General features: G+C 38.5%; 1 protein-coding gene across 2 annotated transcripts in view; it reads right to left on the minus strand.

Moving 5' to 3' along the window:
- Positions 1 to 22,859, minus strand: part of CDH12 (cadherin 12) — a 1,084,366-nt gene that overhangs the window by 784,999 nt on the left and 276,508 nt on the right. The gene's annotated exons all lie outside the window — the stretch shown is intronic.

Consider the following 22,859-nt stretch of genomic DNA (forward strand, 5'->3'; position numbering starts at 1 on the left):
ATAGGAATGCGCTAATAAAAAATTATAAACAAATTAAAAAGTGTCCATAAATCAATATGTGAATGTCCAAACATCATAACCATATCAAAAATTCATCGTGTGAAAAAATATAACACCATGATCAATCCACCACCGAATAAATTGAATACACTCACCAGAACTATATGCTGATCAAATTATAGACCAGCATAAGTGCTCTTGCTCTGGGAGCGATGAAAGCAGCAAATTCCAGACTTTTAGTGCAAAGCTCTGCAGTAGTAATTTTCAGATAGGAAACACCCCTCTGTAGTATAGGCAGATTCTTTCAGGAGGAATACTCTGCAACCATTCTTTCATAAATAAGTCATCATATCTCCATGTGCATTGGGACCATATTCAGGGACAAAGAAACAACATAATGGTGCAGCATGTCTTAAACAATATGCGTTTATTAAAAGATTAAAAGCCACTCACAAATAAGGTGTCTAAACTGACACCAGCATCAATCGCATAGGCAAAGAAAGGCTCCACTTGACTCCGACAATCGCAAGGAGCGTACTGACGTCAGCATCCGACTGGCCCCACCTACGCGTTTCGTCACCACAACGTCCTCACGGGGGGGATTTTTTAAAATAGTTTAAATTAAACAATAAAATGCCCATTCTCTTAACTCTCTTCCCACCCATTGCACAAACTCCTATGTCCTTGGGTTGAAGTGGTTATACCAGAGCCATGGCTGCAGCTGCCGGATTGTGCCGGTATATTTTTTTTTTCAGCTGGCAATGTTATTTTATGTAAAAGCAACCCTAGTGGCTAAATTGCATGCTTTTACATGTACCACTTTTGTTGCCCTCCTGCTCTCTTCCATTCAGGTATGCATTTTGGGTGGGGACTAAAGAAACACTTTAAGTTACTGGGAGCCTAAATTTATAGCAAGCTTCTTTCTTTAAAAAAACACACACTCCTCCTAAGGACCCTCAAAATATATAGCAGACCCTTGGGAGTGGTCTATGTGTATTTTTATGTAAAAAAAGAAGCTGGCAATTACAGCTGTCAAGTAATTTGTTAGCAATGTAAAACTTTTTGCTCTGTAAGTGTCTGCGCTAAAAAAAATCACCGCCAGCTGCATGGAATTTTTTTACATTTGTTTTTCAATTGATACATGTTCCCGAGGGCGGTGTCCACTCTCCCATGCATTTTTGACACCAACTTGCCTCTTAGCCTAGAAACTGGGCATGTTTAATTTAACTGATTTGGCACTTATTGATTTCAGTAGGGTTCATGTTTGGTACCAATTGCTCACTGCATTAATTCAGGAAAGGAAGGGGGCTGGTTCCCTGGCATGTTTATCAGCCCCCCATCTTGACATGAATCTATCACATAAATTTACCAGCAGCAGCAGCCTGAGAGAGAGGGAAGAAGGGGATGTCTAGCAGCAGCACTGCAGAGAGGAGGTGCCAGGAGATTGGTGAGGGGGGATCCATTGCAGGGGGATGTATTTCAATATTTTTATCCCATGTCCCTTCCCTGCAGCAAATAAAGCTGGTTGGAGGGGAGAGGCAGAGAAGTCATCAATTTCAACAAAGCCACAGGGGAATGGGGTTGACAGAGGGGGGTGATGTTGGGGGTGAGAGGTGTGGTGGAGGAAGGGGAGAGTAATGGGGGGGCCTTTAGCAGCCAGTGAGGTAGGGACTTCAGTGAGGTGAGGGGCAGCAGGAAACCGAGCAGAGAAGTAGGGGTATGTGAATAGCTCTGATCAGCAGCTTGTTAGCCACTAGTCAGGGCTATTGGTTTGATCAGCAGAGTCTGAAATGACTATGAGCTTATAGAAGAAGAAGGAATGTTAGGTCCATACAATGTACAGACCTGGCCAGCTGGAAGCGGTGCTGTAGGTCCATAGGCCATATGGACCTGGTCATGAAGGGCTTATATAACAGTTTTAGAAATTAAGTATGTTCGTTAGACCAGGGTAAAATGTTTCCTTTCAGCATGTCCTATCTACATAAAATGTAAGTTTTACTTGTAAAGTACTCTATAAAAACTGCATATTGACTAAAATCTGTACTACTTGAATGAGCATTTAGGAAGTTGAGATCCTCTAGTTTTGTTTCACATTTCCCCAATTAAACATTGGTTAAAATAAATTCTCTGTTTAAATGATCAAAACACATCGCTGGCCAAATTTTGCCTATTTTATTTAAGTAAATGTGTAGGACAACTTTAATAGTTTTACTTAGTACACTTTTTACAAAAAAAAGTTTTATTCCATTTGGGATAAAGGTTCTACATAAATAAAAAAAAGCTGGCCAGTATAAGCACCCCTGTTAGTGTTAAATGGTTTGCTCAACCCTCTAACCTCCACTTCTGCCATACAGCATGACAAAATCAGCAGCATCAACAAGTTAAAAAAAGTTACGGGGAAATCAGAAAAACAAAGACTACTTTGTTAATGCTAGTTACAAACTGCATCATGTATGTCATTTTTTATTTTCACTTAGTATTGCTTAAAATTAGGTGAACAGTATACCACAACTATATAGTTAAACATACTCTTTTCAGTACAGAGTTCCAATTTGCCTTATTTCTAAATTTATCACATAAACAGAAAAATATTTTGTATATTCACATTATTACACATGAGAAAAATGTAAAGGTCAGGCTCAAGAAAATGATAACTTTATCTCAGTAGATTCAGGGGTCCAAAAATAAATTGGATATGTTTGGGTAGCACATGGAGGTCATCTGTACATTTGACCTCAAGAAACCAACAATTTCTTGCATATCTACCACAGAGTACTTGCAATCTCAACTTACAATTTACAAGCTTCTACAAGCAGACATCCTGAGCATATAATATAAATAATATGCACTCATATATTTTTAATTTAAAAATTATAATGTCAGTTTTGGTAACCACAAATGTTTACGTCTTGCAAATTTGATTGTATGTGGCTGGAATTTGTTTTGAACAATAAATGAAGTTTTGGTTATGGGATTTCATAGTTCTTTAGATATGTATACTTGATGCATTTTTAATTTCTTTCTTTATATGATAGATTTTTTTTTATTATTATAAATCTCAACCTATGATAACTGATTATATTTGTCATCTATTAACTCCACACTGTGAATGAGCATAGGTCATTCTTCTTCATTTGTATTTACATAAAAACTGCATGTTTTATTCATAGAGTAAAATATTTTGCAGTGGACTGTTATTTTGTATGGTTATATTAGATTTAAAAAGTTACTTTCCTAAAATAACTTTTCCCCTTTACTTTGACCTTTTTTATTTCTTACATTGGTGACACTTGATGGCTTTACATGGTAAAGATTTACTGACTCTTAGACCTGGCAAAATATATATATACTTTTATCACATTTAATGACAATGGTTGGACATTTCTAACATTTATTTTATCTCACTACTGTTTTCTAAGAGTGATGTGTTTTTTACATTTATTTAAATTTATTTTGCATTTTGTAGTTGAATTTTTAAAAATCATTGTTACACAACTTTTTAGCTTTATAACACTTTAAAAACTATGATTTGTTAAAACCTTCAGTTAACTGGCATAACATGCATTTTATATATACAGTAGCTAGTACAGATCACAATTATGACATTTTTTTTACATGATTTACATGTCACATTTATAAAATGTGCTAACAGCATGCCCAATTGAATTAATGTGGCATGTGGCACAAATAAGTAATCAGGTATTTTGACATTTCATTAGTTAATAGGCTCTTATCAGTTTTAGAGAATTTGTTTTTTACATATTCTGTTTATTCAACAAAAAAACTATGTTTCTAAAATAACAATGGAGCACTTAAAGAAAAATACCTTGATTAATTAATCAATTAGTATACATACCTGTGTACAATGGGCAGATTACTATTTCACTGCTAATTAAACTCATATTATCACATCAGCAAGTGGTCAATTAGGAATCACATTTTAGCAATTAGCTAATTAAATCACATCTGCAAATTCAACCTAGATAAAAACTTAACGTTTGCCAGGTTTAATATTGTGAGTCGCTTGTATTTTCATACCATCCAAAAACTACTCAGCAAAACCCCGAAGGTGAATTACTTCCCGAGTTCCAAGAAAAGGATTTTACTGTGAGTGCAAAAATACTATATTTAGTACCTTTGAGGAACAAGGAAAACAGTTGTTTAAGAGCTTCATACACCACATGTTGTGGTCTTTAAGCACATAATTTTGGGGCTGTTGAAGGTTACTTTCTCAGGCAGATTACAACCAGCATGAGGAAGGGGTCCTCAGCAGCCCTGAAACATAATGTTTCCCTTTTGGAGTTAATAAATTGTTTACTTATCACTTCAAATAATGGTGTTCCAGAGCTATTTCTATGTATGGACTGTGGTCTTTAACCACTTCAAGTCCGGAAACTTTTACCCCCTTCCTGTCCAGGCCAATTTTAAGCTTTCAGCGCTATCACACTTTGAATGACAATTGCACATTCATACAACACTGTACCCATATGAATTTTTAGCATTTTTTGAGACAGATAGAGATTTATTTTGGTGCTATTTATTCACCACTGAGATTTTTATTTTTTTTTGCTATATAAATGAAAAAGCCCAAACATTTTGAAAAAAAAGTGTTTTTCTTATAAAATTTTGTAAATAAATAATCTTTTTTCATAAATTTTCGCCAAATATATTCAGTTATCTTTTTAGTAAAAATAAAATAACCCACATTAGCTTATACCAAAAATTATAATTTAGAAAAACATTTTTTTAATTTTAATTTTATTTTTTAATATTATTATTTATGTGGTTTTTTTTTTACATACTGTCACCCTAGCAGTACAGTATCACCATGGTGACACTGTCCTACTTGTGGGGGGTTATGAAGACTTTTTCTTTTTTACACTGATTGCTTTTACACCTATAAAGGTTGTAAAATCAATCATTTCTCCTTCTCTCTGGCTGCATTCTTGCAGCCATTGAGAAATACTGTGTGGGCTGTGATTGGTCACAGCTTGTCACATGTAGAAGGCTGTTGTGAATAGCCTTGTACTATGTGACCTCTGTGAACATTCACAGATTTCATACGTAGTAAGCAATGATGTCAGAAGTGATATCTTGCATACTACTCTTCATGTGATCACTGATTGGCCAAACAGCAATCACATGATCTGGACCTCGCACAGAGATCCCATACAATGATCAGTGTTCCACTGTGTCCGGAGTACACAGCGGGCACCGGGTTGCTCCCAGGGAGCGCGCACAAGCAGGGGGTGGGGAGGCCATTTATAAACGGATGGGAGGTGGTTAAGCAATCACATATTTCACAACAGTTGAAATTATTTACAGATATAAATTCCAAATATCTGCATTGTGTTTGCATGTTCTTACTGCGTTTGTGTACTTTTCTGCTGAGTACTTTGTTTTCTGGCCAGGGTACCATGTGATCACTATGACCAATCATAGAGATCACATGATTAGATGTAGGCATCTAATCTTCCATTCATGACAGCTTGCTTACTATTGCAATATTTTGATTGGCTCGCAGCTATCACATGGTGCCTGGCACCATGTACCATGTGATTAGTTGAAACCAATCACATCATCACAATAGTAAGCAAGCTGTCATGAATGAAATCCATTTATGACAGTTAAAATTATTGCTTATAATAGTGACTATCACTGTTGTAAGCAATAACACAGAAAAAATCCCTGATCAACCTCCAGAGTCACTATGGTGACACTGAGCTACTCTGATGACATTATGTAATAACAATGTTTAAAAGAAAAAGTAAAAAAAAAAGTTTTTAAGCAATTAATTTTTTTTTTGTTTATTTATTTATGTTTACATACTGTCACCAGTCAGTATCCCTGATCACCACCACACCAGTCATATGATGACATTCTACTGCACTGGTGAAAATATGTAAAAACAAACTGTGAAATAAAAAATATTGATTTCAATTTGCACTTTTTGCTTAGACTTGGAATAACCCCAGACCTGCTTTCTTAACTGTTTACTTATTCTTTCACCACTATTGCATCTTACTCACTGTGGAATTCTGTGATCTAGATCATTTTCCACAAATCCTTGTGCACCATATTTGTGATGTATATTCTAGACCAGGAATGTCAAACTGGCGGCCCTCCAGCTGTTGCAAAACTACAAGTCCCATCATGCCTCTGTCTTTGGGAATCATGCTTGTACCTGTCAGTCTTGCAATGCCTCATGGGACTTGTGATTTGGCAACAGCTGGAGAGCTGCCAGTTTGACACCCCTGTTCTAAACCTTCCGTTTAGTCTATTGCCTCAGTTTTTGACACTCTGTACTTTATTTGTCAACAGATTGCATGCTGTCCCTCCTTGTTAACATTTGTACATTTGGGTACCATGGAATTGTTTCATTCCAACTGCTCTATTTTTTTGTATATCTATTTAAAAAAAAACTAATAAAAAATACAATTTTGAATAAAATATACTTTTTATTTTATAATTTGTGTAATTTAAAATAGCAGCAAGTGTATCTGTCTGGTTCAAGGGAGTAGCATACTTTTTGAAGATTAAAAAGGCATTTTTTCTCTGAAAACAAAAATAACAAAATTAACAAAACAAAAAAATGATAAACTAAAATAATTGAAAACAATCTAAAAAATAATATTTAATGGGAGGATAGAGTTAAGTAGGGCTGATAGGGCTCAACGAAGAATAAATAAAGGGTTAAATAGGAATACATTTTATTTAAAAACAGTTTTTTTTTTACTTGAAAGTTTTATGTCACTAGTGGAAAATACAATTCAAAGGTTACACATGCGATCTGCATGTAAATTAAGTACAACAACTCACATGTGGGTGCTGGTAACCTTGATAGGGAATGAGTTCACCAAAAAGTATTAATTTAATATATAATGTAGAAGGGACAACCTTCAGCCACTCTGATGACCTCCAGGAACAATGTGTAAGAAAAAACAAGATATATCAACGAGTGCTATAGGAATGGCCACATAATATACTGACTCAATTGGAGTGTCCAGGCATGTTCATAGTATTTGCAGCGGAAACACATGTAGTCAAAAGTAAGTATAACAGATAAAACTTTAATAAATGTAGTTGTATATCCAGCAGACAATATTAAAAATTGGCTTCATTGTAAAACCAGCTTAGGTCATCTGAACCATGCTGCAGGCAGAAATATAAAATGTCACTATGCTGTTGACAAGAAAAATCACGTACTCGTGTGCTGTCCCGCTTGCTGAAAAGGTGACATGGCATGGGGTCAATTTGCTGATGAAACTGAAGGTAACCCACTAAATTGTGTGCCCATCCAATTGCTAAGTTGTAGGTGGAGGGCAATGGATATGAATGTCAAAACCCAGAGTCCCCAGTGGTGCTGATCTGAATCACGCAGCGGAAGTGACTTCTAGGTGCACCAGAAGTGACATCGGCTGAACTGCAAACAAGCAGGAACAAAGCTACGGATATTCAGTGTAGAAAGACTGGATGTCCAGAGCTAGTAGGGGAGATGAGTAGTTGCCATGATGATGTGTTTCTCATGGTAGTGCTTTATCAAAATCCTATAAAAGTATAAATGTCCACAGTGGATGACAGGTCAGTGTATTAGACCGCTGCCAGTACTATGTGATTGTTGTGACCAATCACAGCAGATCAGATGACAACTGTACACAATGGATGGCTATTGTGTTGATCTCTGTGATTTGTCACAGTGATCACATAATAAAGACAAGGCCAATCACATCCCATCTGTACATGTGATTAGCCAATCATAGCTAATCACAATAGTAAACACTGATGAATAGATTTCATTCAGAAAAAAAAAGTGGAATTCACTGTTAAAGACAATCATAATGTGTAAAAAAAATCCTGATCACCTCCCCAGAGTAGTACAGTGTTACTATGGTAACGCTGTATTGCTCTGGTAACAGAATGTAAAAAAAATCTAAAAAAAGAAATAGAAAAGACATTTTTTTTTCTTAAATTACGTACTGTCATCAGTCAGTGTCTCTGATCACAGTCACTCCAGTTACATGATGACATTGTACTACACTGGTGATGAAAAAACAAATGTGAAAAAACAATTTTTTTTAAATGTCTTCATTTTTCAAAATGTTTTGACAAAAAAATTACAACTTCAAAAAACTTGCCATACCTTTTACTAAAAACCTTGGACCTGGACTGAATGTTTATTAGGACTTGAGTAATTGGTAGGACTACTGTGTGTTATTGCTCATACGGAGGGGATCCTAAAAATCTCCAAGAATCTACAGATTAGGAGATCAAATTGTATCTCTCCCAAACAAAAATGTTGGCACCATAACAGAAAGGAACATCCTAACAAAAAACAAGAAAAAGATGTCTCTATACTATGGCAGATAAAAATGTCTTGTCAGATAGCAAAGATGGGACAGGACACCGCAATGATACCTCTTTGCTGTACAATTTAAATCTCAATATAGCATCCCCTTAACAGTTAGGCACAAATTGGGCTATATGGTGATAGTGGTAGCCATTATACAATCTCTATCATTATTTACCAGCCCCAGTAAGCATATTCAAATACTGTAGAGGACATGCAAAGAACCAAACTATTGGTGTTTAGTGGCTATTATGGTGGTCTATACATAACAGACTTCTCACCTCTACCAATCCCCCAAAAAATAAAGCCAAAAAGAAGTAAAATGACTGAGTCCTCACAAACTGGCTCAACCACTAACTGGAGGAGCAATTGGAGTAATAGGTCACCTGCCTAGAAAACAAATGTGTGCCCCCCCCCAAAAAAAGCAATAAAGTGCATTAGGATAAAAAAAAAATAAATAGGTTTTTCTCCTAAAAGAGAGGTTTGTCAGAAGCATGTGCAATTCTAACTGCACCAAAGCAAAAAAGCACATGGCAGATATGGTTGATAGAGAATTGGCTTCTATATTTGTATATTTATATATACAAATATAATTCTATATTTATAACCTGTGCAATCAAAACAACCGCCACTTGCTCAGCACGGTGACATCATCACACATGCACTGCAATGTCATCATGCACCTGGCTCATGACATCATCGCGACATGACACTCGCACATGCATGGTTCACATTAGGTGCCATCTAAAGGACAAAACACAGATGACAACACAATAACAATATAACTGAATACACTAACAACAAAATGGTATAGCGGGGCAAGCTAAATGCACCCAAATAGAAGAAGCATATCCCAAAGGGCAAAAGGAGAGAATTCAATGGCTCAAAATATCAGTCAGTCATATCTTCACACCTCAATTTGCCCTAGTAAAGTGGTCCAAACCCCCAATATCTCACTCAGAAAGAACTACCACCAATGCATAAAGTTGTGGGCATATTTTAGAGGACAAGAAAGGACAGTTTGATGGCTCAGAGTACTGATTCATCATTCCACAAGCACTCAACTTTTCCTATCATAGTATTACAATCCTCTCAATGCCTCACAGACAAAAAAGGCAGAGCTAAAACCATCTATAGTGCATATATTCTCTCTGCCCATGCTAAATTAAAGGAGGATACCCTTATGGATATCAGACCAATTTCTTCACTCTATGCCATATTAAAATCCATGCAAAACACCTAAGCTTATGAGAACCTAAGAAAACAGATGTTTTTTCACAAAAGCCTATCCACACATGAAGGGTAGGTAGGTAAACTCTCATTCAAACCATTTGAAGAGCACAAGCCAAGGCAAAAGATCCATCTGGCTTCTAATTTGAGCAAAATCGTATCCAAGTCACCTTTTCTTGGGCCTAATTTTGCCAGGTTTACCATTATGCTTCTGCCAGACATGTCTGGTATTTATCCTGTTCTTTTTCAAAATCACATTGTTAATATGTTCTAAAACCCAAAGTCTCAGTTGGTAAATTGTTTTGCCAACATACTATAATGAGCAGGAGCATTTGGCCACAAATTGTGCCTATATAGGCGGTGCATATATACCGAAAGTCAAGGATTTTGTGAGTTCAAAAAATGGTGAAATTATCACAATAAAAACATTAGGCCACTTATCCTCCATGTAGCTTTTGTGGGTGGGTATGCGCACCCCCATTGTTGTTTTTTTTTTTGTATATGTGAATGCCATACAAAGGGAAATTTGAATTTGTAAGATATAGCAGTAAATACCTTGGAATGTCTACTTTCCAAAAAGAGGTAATTTGGGGGATATTTGCACTGTCCTGGCATTTTCAAGCCTCAAAAAATGAGATAGGCCTTCAGTACAGTATCAGAATTGATCGATTTTCAGATATATACCATAGTATGTGGACTCTACAACCTTTCTGCAGATTAAATAATATACACTGATTTGGGATAATTTCACCAAAAAATATAGTAGACTACGTTTGGCCTAAATTTCTGAAGAAAGATTATTTATTTGCAAAAATTTTTTCAAAATGTTCTTTTTTTTTGTTGCTTTTTTAGCAAAAAAAATCCAGTGGTTATTAAATATCACCAAAAGAAGTTCTATTTATGTGAAAAAAATATCATATGGGCATAGTGTTGCATGACCTTGCAATTGTCATTCAAAGTGCAACAGAACTGAAAGCATAAAATTGGCCTGGGCAGAAAGGGGGTAAAAGTGCCTGATATGGAAATGGTTAAATACACTCTAAAAAGCTTGGAAAAAGTCCACTAATGAATAGAGTCTATATATACGTCCTGCATCCAAAGTGCAACAATAAAGGAAGGTTCCATAAATGTGTGCATATAGCTCAGCCAGCTATTAGAGGTTTGAGGATCTGCCTCAGAAATGTGAACAAACATCTTACTACATCCACAGGTAAGCAGGCTCCAATTGTATAAATTATATAAGGAATACTGTATGGAGGTGTATATAAAGAACTGAGTAGTAGGTACTATGCCTTAAGGTCACCACCAGAAACTCATGTATCCTGTGCACTGCGATTGCACACAGAGAAATATGGCTTGTAAAGACTCCAACCCACTAGACCAATAGTAGTTCTAGTACATGCAAGATTATGCACACATCAGGGGCAGACTGACAACTCATGTGGCCCCCAGGCAATAGGGGATCATGGGGCCCCTGTGTCCTTGCCCAAACTCCAAAAAGCCTATGAAAAAGGTACCAGGGGCATCTCATGGGGCCCCCTAGTGACCCCAGGCCCTCAGGCCTTGCCCAAGTGCTCAAATGGTCAGTCCGCCCCTGCCACACATCAAAGTAGATGGGTCTCAGGGTGGGTCATAAGCCTGCTGCAGTTCAATAGGATCACAGCACAGTTATAGAAAAGGTTCCACTCATGCTAAATAGTGTAGTAACCACCAACCACTGTTATACAGGGAATGTAGCCCCTCAGTTTGTCAGTCATTCTGGAACTGGAAGTGACGCTGATCTTGTCAGTCCGATTCCAGAAATGACATCATTTTGCGACCATATTCATGAAGAACTCTTGGTCATCAGACAGGGGACATCAGATATAAAAAAAGAAGACAAATTAACACATAAATTCCCTGCTGAACACATGAATAGTGTCCTAAAAATGCATAAATGACGAACACCATCACAACACGTAACATAATATACAATGTGTATAGGTGTCCAATATGTCTTTCATGTCATAATTTTATAATGACACTTATAGATATATGCTAACCTGGATTTCCTCAAAACCACAAGACCAGAGTACATCAAATATACAGTATGTTGCCCAATACAGCAAAAAAAAGGAAAAACTTATAACAATGGTTGGCAGCACTGACATACAGTAATATCAGAGCCACCAGCCATTGTACATGTTAGTCACATTGCGCTTGCTGTGGTGAGAGTATGTTAAAAAAAGTGCGGGTTTTTTAAAATGTTTTTACAATTAATTTTTACGTATTATCACTCCAGCAGTGCTGTGTCACCACAGTGACACTCATGACAACCTTGTTGGCAATCACTTTCCTGACCATTCAAAGGCTGCATTTATTCAGCCTTTGTTTACTATTGGTCACAGCAATCATAGTAGTAAACAAAGGATGCATGATTTGTTATTGCTGTAATTGTGTCTGAGGGACACAATGATCACACATCATGCTGCTGCACAGCCTCAGGGCTGCCTATGAGTGGTGAAAATACAAGGGCGTACTGGTACATCCTTCCAGATCGACAAAAGTGCCGCTCAGCCATATATCTATATGGACAGGGCTGGAGGTGGTTAACCTCTTGCCGACCGCGCATAGCCGAATGACGGCTTCACCGCGGCCGGCCAGTTCTGGGTGGACGTCATATGACGTCCTCCCAGAACGCGCTCTCCTGCGCGCCCCAGGAGGCGCGCACCTGGCGATCTCCGTGATCGCTGTGTCCTACGGACACAGCTGATCACGTGATGTGGTAAAAGGCCAATCACAGCGGCCTTTTACCACGTGATCAGCGGTGTCCAATGACAAGCTGATCACAGGGAAATGCAAGTGCCGGTTCTCGGCTGCACTTTCCTCACGCTGTCAGATCGTGAGGAAAGTACTGCCGAGAACCGGCAGTTGTCAGAGCGGGGATCGGCACCGATCATCAGGGCACTGATGATCAGTGCCCTGATGATCGGTGCCCAGCAGTGACACCCGCAAGTTCCGCCCAGCAGTGCGCCCACTAGCTCCACCCACCCGTGCCCAGCAGTGCCCCCACCTGTGCCCAGCAGTGCCCCCACCTGTGCCCAGCAGTGCACCCACCTGTGCCACTCTGCAGTGCCACCTACCTGTGCCCAGAAGTGCCACCTACATGTGCCCAGCAGTGCCACCCACCTGTGCCCACCAGTGCCACCCACCTGTGCCCACCAGTGCCACCCACCTGTGCCCACCCACCAGTGCTGCCCACCAGTGCCACCCACCAGTGCAGCCCAGCAGTGCTGCCAGTCAGTGCCACCAGTCAGTTCCCAGGGGTTGTGCCAGTCAGTGCCGCCAGTCAGTGCCCAGCAGTGATGCCAGTCAGTGCCGTCTATCAGTACCCATAAACAGTGTCACCTATCAGTGCCGCCTATCAGTGCTGCATATCAGTGCCGCCTATCCGTGACCCCTAATTAGTGCTGTCTATCAGTGCCGCCTATCCGCGCCACCTCATTAGTACTGCCTATCAGTGCCCTTTAGTGCTGCCTATCAGTGCCCATCAGTGCCGCCTATCAGTGCCCATCAGTGCTGCCTCATCAACGCACATCAGTGAAGGAGAAAAAATACCTGTTTGAAAAATTTTATAAAAGAAACAAACTTTTTTTTTGTTTTCAAATTTTTTGCACTTTTTTTATTTATAGCGCAAAAAGTAAAGCGCCCAGTGGCGATTAAATACCACCAAAAGAAAGCTCTATTTGTGAGAAAAAAATGATCAAAATTTCATATGGGTACAATGTTGCATGATCGCGCAATTGTCAATCAAAGTGCGGCAGCGCTGAAAGCTGAAAATTGGCCTGGTAAGGAAGGGGGTATAAGTGCCTGGTAGGCAAGTGGTTAACGGAATGCACTTTAAGCCCCAATAAAAGGCTCACTCCCCATGAATGTTATTTCAACATTTCTTGTGCATTAGTACATGTTTCTTGTGGCAGTGCTTTTAACATAAGCTTGCAAATTGGCCCAAAAAAAGTTAGAAAAAAATTAAAAGATTCAGCTCCCATATACTTTAATGGACTCTGGGTGCTGTGTTTGAGGATTTACCAATTTCCTGCTAAATTCGGCAAACATCCAGTGAACGTAACTTTGCAGGGTGTACCCATTTCTATTGATAGTCACAGGTAAGCACAAGATTAGTGATGGGGCAAACACCCTCCTGTTCGTTTCATGGTCGAACATTCGAACATAACGAAAGTTCAAACGCAAACTTCGAACAGAGAGGACAATTCAGTAAGCGGTATCTTACCACATCTGAGTATGCAGTAAGATACCGCACAGCTACTAAACACATTCTTTATTGTTTCAGCTGTTAGCGGGGTTCCCAGGTGACAGCTGAATGTAAATAGAATTGCCTGGAAATTAAAATATGTAAAAAAAATATGTGTGGGGTCTCCCCCCCCCACATCCATATCAAGTCCTTCGGGTCTGGTATGGAATTTGAGGGGAACCCCATGTCAAAATTATTTTTAAAATAACGTGGGGGTCCCCCCAAAATCCATACCAGACTCTTATCTGAGCATGCAGCCTGGCAGTTCAGAAAGGGGGGGGGGCAAGCGGGCAGCCCCCTTCCTAAACCATACCAGGCCGCATGCCCTCAACATGGGGGGTGCTTTGGGGCAAAATGCAGTCCATCCCTGCTGAACCAGCCAGATTTCAATCCATGTATGGCCAGCATAACACAGAAGTGGTGCACACAGTGACATAATAAAATAGGATAAATGAATAAATAGAACACACTGTTGTGGCAGCACATTTGGTAACATCAACAATTGATTGATTCAAAATTACATTTACAATATGTGTAGGAGGATGTCCTATTTTTTTAATTTCCTGCAAATGACTAGTTATTTTACCAAAATGTACCATGTTTGAGTAAAAAGTAGTCATCGGCAAATCACCATGTTACAATATGGCTTAAAAATAAGAATAAAACAAAATACAACCAAAAAACACATTTTGAAGAAGGATTACAATTTTAAAAGCACAATAGGGTTATCCAACGTTGTCATACGTATCTGTTTACCTAAATAAACAATATCAAAAGCAAAATTGCAGTTTTCCTTTTTTGTTAGTTGTATTATTGACTGTGAACTTCCAAAAGGCATTTAATTGCTGATCACTGAGTATTTACTGTGCATCGGTCCAGTGTGTTCTTTCACACTCAGACCTGCTGGATGTAATAATTAGCTTTTTAGAAGAAATGTTTTTATCACATAACATATTTTACAATTAGTTTGGCTTTCTGCACTTTGAGTTTACATAATGCAAACATCATAACATATTAACACAAACATCATGGAACTTGCAAGGAAAATGAGAGATTAAGCAGTAACCTCTGTAACCAGAGGCTAATCAGTCAGGAATTATTCATAGCTGGCTCTATAACATGTTTTGTAATCAGACCAAAATACTGGTTTCTGTAAAGCATGTTTAATTATTACATAACAGTTGGGTAATTCTAGTTTTATACTTTTATTAAATTCAATAATTAAAATTAAATTAGGACCCCAAAAAACCCCAAAAGAACACATATATGTGTGTTTGCAACTGTGTTTAGTGCAATGATAACAGTATGTAGTGTTATGTCTGACAACATGAGAGCCAAAACAGGAATAACCACTTGTCTACTAGGATATGTTTATAAACATTATGGTAGACAAGTGGTTATTAAATCAAGCTCACATTGGCTCCTGTTCCACCGAAAGCCCAGGTCCATGGAAACTCTCTTCTCTAATAAAAGCAGGAGGAACTTGGGGAACAAGGGGCACCCCATTTACCCCCCTCCCCACACACACACACAACCCCAAATAAAGAAGTGCAGCGTAGGATTACATGAGTATGCAAATATCAATTGTGCCACATGTCTGAGGTACCATCGCACACATCAGGGTTAGAGTAATAATTCTTGGGTCATTGTTCATGGATAACTCTAAAGTGATGACCTGTAAAGGACTTTAAAGCATCATCTATGAAGAATTTTTGGTAGCATTGTTTTTTGCGATTCCACAGGCATTCACAATACTAAGACTTGACAAGTTTGGTATCTATTTACTTAACTCAACCCCATCGTTTATAGTTTACCAAAAAATTCTGTATACTTTTTTGTCAGTTTGTGTTAAAATTCATATGAAGGTATTTTTTTCTGAAAATATGCACTTGATAAATAACTGCACAAATATTCTGCAAAATAAAAAATTACAGTCACCACTATTTTATTCTCCACGGTCTCTGCTTTCAGTATATATGTACTAGCAAAAAATGCAAATTTTAACGTGTACAAAAAATAAAAAAAAAAAAACAACACTACACACCTTGGTAGATAAGTGGTTAAGCATACATTGCTGGACTTAATACATTTTTGTGAGTGGCAAAGGTTTTTGAAGGTATCCACTAGCGAACAAAGCCAGGAGCTTGTGTTGTCTAAATTGGTCTCATAATTGGTCTATAAATTGATCTTTTGGGTTAAGTAAATAATGCACATACTGCACATCCCCTTAGTTTCACAACTGCATACTGTAGATAGTCACCATTCATCATGGAACACATGCATAAACAGTAAATAGCTAAAAGAACAATACATGTGTCTGTAAAAGATCAGTTGTATAAAGCAATCTAAAATATAATAAGGACTTGCAAAATACACTGATTTACACAATTAAAGTCTTACTAAACCCAGAACCCTGCATCCACTATATCTGGTCTCCCACAGTACACAGAACATGTAAGTGCAATTATTTTAGTAGATATGAACTACTAAATACTTTTTCTCAATAGAAGTTATAGCAGTCTTGTGATTTCTATCAGTGTCCAGCCCAGCACTAGGTAAAGCTTGTAGGAGGAGATTTCTTTCTGCTCTAGAAGGATGCAAAACCCCTTATCTCTGTCTTACCAGTGCTGATTGGCCCTGTGCTGATCAACTGCACTCTCTACCAAAACAAAACCTCTCTAGCAATACACATCAAGCTGAGCATGTGCAAATGCCTATGGCTCAGTTTGTCTTATCAGGAGATAAGAGGTGGCCCCTTGAAAAAGAGGAGAAACAGAGAAGAGAGGGTCAAATGGCTTTTTTATGCAATGTAGAGGATTAACCCCTTATGTTCCACAGTGAGTATAGCAAGCATGTTTTACTGCATATACAGGCTGTGTTTACTGTTGTGGGTTTCGTAACACTTTAAATCTTTTAGAAGAGAATTTAAGCTTGTTATTATTGGCTGTACACCCTCATTGGGTGGCATACGAGCTTAGTGAATAGCACTTGTGGCTTGAAGGACTGGGGTCCTTGGTTTTTATCTTGGCTAACACACTATCTGTATGGAGTTTGCATATTTTCCCCTTGTATGCATGGGTTTCTCCAGGTTCCCCTGTTTTTACTGCACCTCAAGGACATGCTGGTACTGGTAGGCTATTTGACTTATGTTTAAATTGTCCCTAGCATATGGCTACAAATTGGCTATGCACACATGTTATCATATGCTGCATAGCAGTCTCAAGCCAAGCAATTGGGGAGCGTTGAGGGAAGACCTGGTAACCTACCTCACATAAAATATGCAAGGAAAAATCTATAAGAAAGGTTTTAAGGTGCATCAGATATGGTACCCAGAGTCTGGGTCATAGAATTGTCAAGAATTAGATATCAATGTACCAATATATACATACACAAACCCTCATTGCTCTTTGTTTAGAATGGCCACTCGGTCAATTTACAATATATTACATGAAACTAAAACAGTCATTGAAAGATACATTTATCCAAACTATAAAATACACACATTAGATTCCCAAAAGATGGGAGCTGCAGTATTAATCTGCATAAGTAAAGGTTTTGAGAAAGCTTTAAGACATAGTAGCTACCTAAGACTATTATATTGTTGGAACAGTAATATTTTCTATATTAGACAGTTTGAAATCAATTTCTGGTATCAATAACACATTTCCTATTTTTAATGTAATCTGGCTTAAATTGAAATAAATGGATATATGGTAAAAAATATTTTTAGCATCCTAAATACTGTGATACATGAGTCACACAGGCTCGATTTGCAACAAGTGGCTCATAGACATCAGGTGCATGTTATTTTAGGTGAAATGAGATAGCGATCAAGAGTGTGATCTGTGATGAAATCCTACACTTTTAACTCTTCAGTAAAAATATAATTTACCACCATTTTTGCTGAGATTTTTTTTCCCACTAAGTTCTGACATTTTTGTTGCTTTTCAAAGCAGACTTCAATTTCTGTGTGGTTTCTTTGCAATAAAGTAACACGAGTTACAGTATATAACATTTATTTAAAAGCAAAACTTGATAAATGTGTGTTGTCAAAGGTGTATACACAAATCTGAAACTATTAAAAAAGCTTTGTTTTGGGGAACGTGGCTGGAGCCGAGTAACATCGCTGTTTAGTCAGAGATCACTGCCCATCCTCGGTATTAGTGTTTCTTAGCAGTGTCCATCTTCATATATGCCACTAAGTGTCTCAGAATCCAGAGAAGCTGTATGGCATGATCTAAAAACTACAGTGCCTGACAGAGTTCTTCCTTCAGCTAGCACACAGCACCAGCTGTCATGGAGGCATCTCCAGCTCCTCTTTACAGAACCACAACTCACTGCAGACCTTGGCTCAGGCACAAGCCCTCGGGGGATCTTCTTCTGCCCTACCTCCACTTAGCCTGCATTTTCTACTCCTTCCACACCATCTACAAACAGCCCAGCTAAATCCAAACCCAGGATCACCACTACAGGTCACCATGAAGCTGAGGTGAGCCCACATCATACTCTTTTAAATGGCACCAGTGAAATTACAGATTCTATCAATGACTTTCCCACCACCAGCCAGCCCATTTGGATACTAAGCATAGTGAGAAGGATATACAATGGTTTAAAAATAAATTTGCAGATCCCAAATACAAACACAGTGGAACAATATTAAAGTATGTGGAATTCCTGAATCAGTACAGTCTGAGCAATTGATGCCCTTTGTTCAGAAGCTGATCCACACCTTTTTGCCTCATGTTCCCAAATCTGAAATTGTCATAGATAGAGTGCATCACTTACCAAAACCCATATATATCCCAGACAGGATACCACAATATGTCCTTATGTAGGTACATGTCTTCTATATAATGGAAACATTATAGGAGATACTGTATCTTGCAAACCCCAGAATCTTTTTGCTCAGTATTCCTCATTGCAATTCTTTGCAGATCTCTCCTAACACACCATGCAGCTTCAAAAAAACCTCCTTCCAATAACAAAAGAGCTGATGATGATGTTCGTCCATCTTGTACGAAGAGGACCTTGACATCTAACAGGTAGTGGACTGTCCTCGGTGTGTCCGTAGGTGACTGGTAAGGCCTATACAGGCAAAAAATGTTCTGCCACATGTCGGGCAGACATATGTGGGCAACACTGTTACAGCAGTTGCAGCTCTGGCTTTGCAGAGTGCTGGCTTCTCTTGTGCTGTGATTGTTCTTCTCTGCTCTAATGTCTGGCAGCCTTGGTGGATCAGCGTGCACCATGTCAATCGATCTTGTGCCAAGGTTTCCCAGGAGGTGGTATAAATATCCAGGGACTTGAAGGAGGCTTTTAATGTGTCTTTGTATCACTTCCTTTGTCCCCAGTGCAATCGCTTTCCTTGAGACAGCTCACCATTGAAGAGCTGTTTAGGGATGCGGTGGTCTGGCATCCTTGTAACATGGCCAGCCCGGCATGTCTGGACTTTCATCAGCAGGGTGTGAAGAAAAGAACTACACAAAAATAAAATAGCCTACCTTTGTGGTCGCCCCCCCCAAATTGATTACACTGTTCAACAGGTAAAAAGTTTTGGGCATAAAATTAGCTAATCTTACATAATTTTGGGGTGCTGAAAACGAAAATGACCCTAAAAAATGTTGATTGGCTCTAGTTTCCATGATATATTCACCCATCTAATGACGTAAGCCATTCAAAATTATGATGCAACTTCAGCTGCATATTGCGCAATTGATACTGGTGACCAATAGAAAATTGCATGTATACTGAGATGATGCAATATTAACCTTTAATTGCATCACTTCACTGCATAAAAGCTGCAGTATCTGTAGCTGATTGTAGTTGGACAGCGTCTTTACATTTCGTTTTATGCTTATATAGGCTACTCAGTAATGCCTCGAACTTGTGTGAATAAAGCAGATAATTTCTGCTATATCTGCGGTGAAATAACTTTTATCTCCCAAAAAAGGAGGATAACAGGAATGATTAAGAAAGCCTACAACTTGTATTTTGGCTGCAAGATAGGAGACCAGGACAAGAGCTGGGCACCACATATATGCTGCAATTCTTGTGGGACGGCACTGGAGCAATGGTTGAATGGAAAAAAGGCATCTATGCCTTTCGCTGTGCCAATGATTTGGAGAGAGCCAACAGATCATGTTAGTAATTGTTGCTTTTGTATGGTGCCTCCAATTGTAAAAGGGCTAAATAAGAAGAAAAAGTTATCGGTGCACTATCCAAATATTCCATCAGCAATACGTCCAGTTCCTCATGGAGAGGGGCTACCAATTCCTAAAGCACCAGAATCCTTCGTGGTTGAGTCAAGTGAGGAAGAACCTGAAGCGTGTAGTCACGTGCAGTTGTAAGAGATAGCCCTTTCCTCGAATACAAGAGAAAAGCCAAGAGAAGCAAAACCGACACAAACTGAAGACAAAACTAGTGAGAATCCTAAGTATTAAAATGATTCAACTTAGCTTATGGCTATAATTTTTCTTGGTAATCCTATGCAATATATTATGCCATTTAGGCTTTGTTATGTAGTCAATATCACTTGCTTTATATTTGTGGAAAGACATCTATCTATATAATTATTGTGCATTATGTAGTCATTACGCCTATAGTAGAAAACTTTCCGTTTACAGAAAAACTAGAGCCAATTGACAAATTTCATTGTTATATTTGAATTCAGAATGTGAAATTCATTAAGAAATGGATCCTTTTGTTTCCAAAACTGGCAAAAAATAAAAATTTGTTGAACAGTGTTATCAACAGAAGTTGCACTACTTCATTAGTAACCAACCTAGAAAAAGAACTCTAACTCCTCAAGGACTGGGATATCATACCTGAAGCCATTTCCCCAGATCCACTTTCTTCTGCTCCTGCCACTATTGAATCTGATAGGCAACTAGTCACACACAAGCACAAGACTAAACATTGATTCTGAAAAGGCACACTATGTTTGCTTTCTTATAGTTCCAAAACACTTCTCTTACCCTGCTTAAATGTAGAGATTATCTATGATCTTTGCTAGTTTATCAATTTGTTACATTTTCCCAGAACTTTAAGGTTACCCATTACTCTATTGGCAACAAAGTTGGTATATATTTAGCCAGACAAGTGAAAGCAATTCACACCAAAACCAAAATTTCACATCTTCTTCATCCAACAGATCAACATAAAATGACTAACCCCCAATAAACTGTAGATTTGTTTGCCACATGTTATGGGTCTCTTTATAATCTGAAAGATGATGAGACCACTCCTCAACCTACCGAAACATCTTTATCTTGTTACCTCTATATCTGATTTGCCTACACTTTCAACTAACCAATTAGAGCACTTAAACTCCTCAAATACTTTGCCTGAGATTCACAAAGTTATTGCATCCTTACCCGATGGGAAATTAATAGGTCTGGATGACTTTTCCGGAGTATACTTTATGCGTATTAAGTCCCTTTCTAAACCAGGTATATAATAAAGCAGCTTCCTCTGCCTCTTTCCCTCCTAATTGTCATAATGCCCAAGCCCGGGAAAGAGTCTGTTGTATAACATAATTTCTGCTCTATATCCTTAGTAAATACTGATATAAAGTTCTACTTCAAGATTATTGCCCACCGATTAACAGATATAATCCCTAGTTTAATTTTGCCTTACCAACTGATGCATCTGATGCCAGCCACTGATATAACTGATATAATCTACAACGCCGATTGCAAAAAATTGCCTTTGTTATTATTGGCATTAGATGCTAAAAAGGCATTTCACAGAATACATTGGATTTATTTATCTTGAGTGTTCCATAAATGTGTTTTTTCTTCTGGTTCAATATTTTTAGTCATACAAGCTCTATACCTTTCCACCTCTATAAGGGCCTGGATCTGAACCTGTGAACTCTGTTGTGTCTGTAATGTGTATTTCTTGCTCGGCCACCTGTAAAGCTGGACAACTCCTTGGACAAGTCTTTGAATGATCCTGCCTTGAATCTTGTTTGTCTTCAACCTTGAACCCTCTGCTCCTCCCATAAACGTGATATAAAAGCCATGCCTTTGCACTTCCTGTTTGCCAAATTATTGTGTTCCCTCCAGTCAATATCTCGCTCTTGTCACTCCTGCTGCCATCCATATCTTTGCTACTACTCATTACTGACCCTTGACTTGTTCTTTGACTATGCTTCTGCTTGATCCCAACCTGAAACCACTCATTAACAACCTTTGGCTTGTTTACTGACTACAATTCTTCCTATCTCTACTTGCTATATCTGCTACTGAACCCCTTATTGCTCTCCTCCTGGTGGGGAGATTCTGAGGATCACGAACTGATACTAACATGCAGCAAAATCCATCTCCACCATTAGGAGCTTTGGTCAACACCAGTTAGTACTTAGATTCTGCACCTAAGGTGAGCCCGTGTAATCCACCAGGGTGACCTGCTTCTGTTCTTATCCAGCTGGTTTATGAGTGCTCGCTACTATTATAGATACTGGCCTCTGAGCCTGACTTCAGATTGTTCCACCTTCAGCCCTGGTATATGCTTCAGATATGCTGTCAAAACCCTTCCTAATCACCAATGAAACCCAGCAGGGGTGTCGACTCTTCCACTCTAATTTTCAATCTGAACATTGAACAATTTGCAAATCTATTAGATCAAATCCTGATATCTCTTGATCTACATTTGGTGCTAAACAGCATAAAATAACTCTCTTTGAGGACAATGTTATTCCTAATGCTCACCAAACCAACTACGTTCCTGGCATCCACACACCACGCCATCACTCTGTTCAACAATATTTCATACTATAAGGTTATCTCAACAAAATAATCTGTCTCTAATATGGGCATTAACCAAGCTCTTAAATGATGATTAAAAACAGTTTTCTTTTGTGTGGATGGATACAGGCATTTCCTGCTTAGGTTTCACCCTGACCAATACTACCTCACCTTTAGCAGCCCTGATCTACACAAATTTCATAGATAAGTTACCTGAAGAGCTTTCACGCTTTGTCTGGCTGTC

The sequence above is a fragment of the Staurois parvus genome, unplaced genomic scaffold (genome assembly GCF_062004578.1).
Source record: "Staurois parvus isolate SC_StPar_1 unplaced genomic scaffold, SC_StPar_1.0 ptg000153l, whole genome shotgun sequence".
NCBI lineage: Eukaryota > Metazoa > Chordata > Amphibia > Anura > Ranidae > Staurois > Staurois parvus.